Here is a 5,318-nt window from a genome sequence, read left to right as displayed (position 1 = left end):
TATATCCGTTAGAAGCGTTGAGTGAAATTTGAAGAATAAAACATGTATAAATACATTTTAAGCCAAAACTTCAAATTTTACTCAACGCTTCTAACGGATATACAATTTTTTTTTGGGGGGGGGGGTACTTAGATCCAACACATAGGGTGAGTGCCACTTTTTTTTCTTTTCTTTAATCGTTTCCGTGCATTGTATGAGCATAAATTTTGCGACATGATTGCACCACTGTTATCCAAACTGAAACATACGTATCTACGTACTCTCGTTAATGTACTTTTTTTTTTTTTTACATAAACGTCACCACTTATCAAGGCCGATAGGCCACTCAAGGATAAGGGTTAAAGAGTGTAGCGTAGTCAAAAGGACAATATAGTAATCGATACTAGGCCACGAAGTCTATTTTGAACCCTATCAAGACAGGACTTTGAGAATATATACGGTTGGGGGGGGTCGATCTCTAAAACCCTGGTGGGAGTTTGTAGCAATATAATTCCATTCTTTGAGTGTCCAGCGTAAATGCAAACACCTTACGCCACGAATCTCTGCGTAACGGATAAAGTATCAGGTTACATTCAGTCCTGACACACTTCTGGGGATTAAAGTTTTTGTTTTCAGTGCAGACGATACTAAGAATATAATTGTGAATTATTTAAGATCTCTTCCAGAACGTGACTAATAGTAGCCGAACATGTTACACATGTTGACTAAATCAAGGATTTCGTTCAAAATTCCGTGCAGATCTCCGGAGCTGGACAGAAAGACTGCGAAGGTCGGTGAAATATACCAGAAGAAGGTCGGAGATTAAATCGGCCAAAACGATGTGCGAATAACATACGAGATGAGAAGAGTCCTCCGACTAAATTTAATAAAATAAATTAATCTTTATCTCAAAACTAGTGGTGCACTGGGAGGAAGTTTCACGTACCTCCCTGCAGTCATTTAGTCTACAATGCTACGTAGTCTACACTGCACTGTTAAGAATGTAATGCTGATTTTATAAAATTATTTATATATAATGGCTTTAATTAAAGTTTAAATTCAAATCAAGTACTATGATGCAATCGTGCTTTCGAATGCGCCCCTGTCATATAAAAAACTACTGTTGATTTTATGCCTGGCCTTACTGCTTGTGCGGTAATAAAACATCTCAAATGCACTTGTGATGTTAGGCTGTGTAAGGTGTTAACTTTGGTTAAAATCGCCTGTTCTTTCTTTTATCAAAGTTTTTTCGATTACCTATACTTGTAGAAGACATTCCAATACAAAACCCATCTAAGAACACTCTCAAGCACAAAATGTACCTTCGTGTAAAATTTCATAAAAATCAACCTAGCCATTTTCAAGTCTATAGGGAACAAACTCACACACACAAATTTCCTTTCTATATAATAGAGATTTTAGTTTCATGTTCGTCAAAATTTTAAATACATTTTCTGGCATTGCATCATTGGCGATCGGGCGATTCCATTTGTTAAAAAATGAGTCGCAGGTGATAACGTAATATCATCATATCGTATGAATCCGAAGGTTCTATTGTTGGCATTGGTTTCTCCGATAATTTTCTAGTCGGAATTCTTTCTAGAAAGATATCAGATACTTACGGGAGTGACTACTAGAAGGTTGCCAACATCCTAAATGAAAGTGATATCTGTGGAACGAACTAGATTCGAACTTGAAACGCTCAGGTCGTCAGTTCGTATCGTTATCCACTAGACCATTGTCACCTCCCATAACGTTGTATGAACATGCCTTAGCGCATTATGCTATAGATTGTTGTATGCGTGTGAACACTCTCTGCAACACATTCATTCATTTCCGCGTTTTTTTCTCAGGGTTTCTTTTTCAGTTCTATTGCTTTATCAACCATTTCTATTTCATAAATCCTCGATTTTTACCTTGACAAGCGAAGATGGAAACCGGTCGCTGATATTTTTATCTCTTTTGGTATTCAAATAATTTATACCATAAATAATAAACCTTTTCTTTAAAAAGATTTTATCGTCATCATTAAATTCTCTTCGCCTCATAAAATATACATGTTCTCAAACAAATATAAATAGTTAACGCATTTTTTTTTTCTAATTGACATTTTTATATATCAGGTTGACAAAATGCTTGTGGGTTTTAACTTTTAAATTCAGATGAACATATCTTGGCTCAAGCAAAAATTTATTGATCGAAATAAGCATCATAAGAATCATTAGTTACGTCTGGTCATTTCCTTGGTTCTGCTTAAATTTTCCCTTTCGTATAATACTATAATAAACCATGTATTCAATCAACTAATCATTAATTAAATAGTTAATTCTTTTGATTCTAATCTAATCTTCCGTTCGATAATAATATAAATAAGTCAATTCACCATTAGCTTCTAGTTACTTCCCTTGAATCTACAAACTTCTTCCGAGTATGTCAGGTTGACAACAAAGTCCTTGTGGTTTTTTAACTTTTCTATTCAGATGAACATATCTCGGCTCAAACAAAAATGTATTTATCGAAATAAGCACCATCAGAATCAAGATTTGCCACCGTAAAAGTGTATTTATGCCAGTGACGTAAAAAAAATCTTGCGTTTTGACGGCAATGAAGTCGCTGAAGGCGTTTTTGATATTGCTTGTTTTTTTTACGCATTTCTTAGGTAGAAAGCTGTCCAGGTGCTTGAAAAAGTGGTAGTCGGTAGCTGGTCTAGAGAGTATAGCGGATGAGGTAGTTTCATAACCCAATTCGTCCAACTTCTGGATCCGTGTAGAAACGTGCGGTTGGGCATTATCGTGGAGGAAAATTGGGCCTTTTCTGTTGATTAATGTTCTGCTGAAGTTTGCTGAACGTCGCCAGTTGTCGTAAAGATTCCACTTTTCATAGCAAGTCACAACCTGATTCGATAAACGGGTCGTTCTTGTTGTGTAAAGAAGGCAAGATAACACTTCATAACAGCGTTTCTTATATATATATATATATATATATATATAACTGTTTAAAGCCAAACAAGTGCAAAATTTCTTTCAATATAAAAGCATTTATTTATTAAAATTAAATTCGATATTTCGATTCATAACAGAATTTTCATGAGAAAATAAAGGGTTTTTTGTGGCGATGGTAAAGATTGGCGCGTCTTTTTGTATTCCATATCAACAGTGCTTACTATAAACACTGGACTTTTTATTAACACATATACGCTCGACCAGCGCCTTCTACTATATCGGACATGTAATCTATATACTTCACCAACATCTGAAGGAAGACGTGCCAAGCCTTACCGTTGCCATTGCACGTAAAAAAATGCATTTTCCTGATGAAGATTTTGTTTTTGTTTTGTTTTTTTGCATTTTCACTCCAAACAAGGCACAGTGTACCTTTAATAGAGGAGGCTACTATCTGGAATACTATGTAGGGAGTTGAGCAGCAAGATGCCTGTTTACTTTAGACTTAAACTTCTGCATGTTAGTACAGTCGGGGAAGCAGAAACCCGGGAGGGAATTCCAAAATCTAGCAGTTCTGCAGGAAAACACTGACAGTAGAAGGCTTTCTAGCATCTGGTGATCTTTACTGTGTAGGGGTGAGATTTCGCTATTTGTCCGAAAGTATTTACGTCGAGGGGGTACAGGGACTTTTAGTTCGTCGGGGCATATACCATTAAAATACTTGCAAAACAGGCAGAGGGATGCAACATTTCGTCAGTGCGAGAGGCAATCTTTGCCTAGCTGACAGTTCGGAACCTATTAGGTGTGCTACTCCTTTCTGAACCCTGTCCAGAAGTGAGTAGTAGCAGATGCACCGTCCCAAACGTGACAACAATGCTCTATACATGGATGAATGGTGGCTTTGTAGAGATACAGGATACTTTCAGACTTAAGTTAATTTCTAGCACGGTAGAATGGGCCCACCTTGCTCGCACCAGCCACGGCAATATCCTCGATCTATGTGTTCTAGTTCATGTTCCCTGTGAACGTTAAGCCGAGGTGTTTGAACGAAGTACTTTCAAGTAATGTATCATTAGCGAAAGCTATTGGTGGTCGAGAAAGTTTCTTGTAATTATTAAAGGAAAGAAGCTTAGTCTTGGCAGCATTGAATGTGACCATCCATTTTTGTCCCCATTCCACTACAGACTGGAGGTCTTCCTCTAGGGTTTCTACAATTTCCTTATATATATTTTCATTTATTTCCTCCCAGTTCCTGCCATAGAGCGTGGTGTCATCCACAATTGTACTCCCCACGGAGATAATTTTATCAGACAGGTGATTTATGAATATTAAGAATAATAAAGGTCCAAGGATCGGCCCGTGAAGCACACCCGCATTTATATCATTGTTTTGACGTACGTCCATCGAAAAAAAACCGGATTCTTCTCTTACTTAAAAAGGTTTGCCCAGTAATACCATATGATCTGATTTACCTGAGGAGACCCTCGTGCCATGCATTGTCAAAAGCTTTGGATATATCTAGGGCTACCGCACTACCTTTCTCTGCTGTATCCAGTACGTGGTAAATACGTTCAAAGACTAGTTAGGATATTTGCAGTAGGACGGGGTTGCCTAAATCCATATTGTTGGTCGGACAGAAGTTTAGCAGTTGTAAGGTGGACTAGAGCTTGGTTAATTAAGGACTCCAATATTTTGACGAAAAAAAAATAGGCTAATGGGGCGGTAATTTAATGAATCTGTTCTCTCGCCAGCATTTTTGTAAACTGGTTGCAAAGAAGTAGTTTTCCAGCAGCCAGGAAAGCAAGATTCCTTAAGGCAGTTGTTGAAGAGTTCGGAGAGAATTGGGGGCGACCTCTTCGGAGCATTTTCTTTTTACATAGCTGGGATGAGATCAGGTTCACATACTTTTGAGATGTCTAGAGTTTTTATACACTTGAAGGGGTGATTTTCAGATCATCTAATGTGGCTTCTGTCCGAAAAGGAAAATCAGAGAGGAAGTGGTTTGCTGGGTCTAATGTAGAGTTTGAGGCAAACCTATTGGCAAGAATGTTTGTTTTACGTATTAATTTATTTACAACACTATAGTCCTCTTCTGACCGCATTTTATGTTTAGTTATTTTTGTTGGCTAGAATTTAAAATACCCATTTCTTTTAAATAAGAGAAACTGAAATTCGTTTTGTTTTTGTTTTAATGTGAACAGGCGACGACGCTGGCCCAAAAACACTTGTTTCTAATTATTTTCAAGACTAGTCGGAGCGAATTTATTTCCTATTTATTTGTAACATCCGGCAGCCACGCGCATGCGTCCTGGTATATAGCAACGTAAGACTATAATTCATTTCATGAAGAAACTTGAATCTGCTTTTCTTCAACAGGCTAGCCTATTAACAGCCAAA

The sequence above is a fragment of the Euprymna scolopes genome, chromosome 20 (genome assembly GCF_053919585.1).
Source record: "Euprymna scolopes isolate OS-2025 chromosome 20, ASM5391958v1, whole genome shotgun sequence".
NCBI classification, from domain to species: domain Eukaryota; kingdom Metazoa; phylum Mollusca; class Cephalopoda; order Sepiida; family Sepiolidae; genus Euprymna; species Euprymna scolopes.
Note: the sequence above shows the minus strand (reverse complement) of the source record.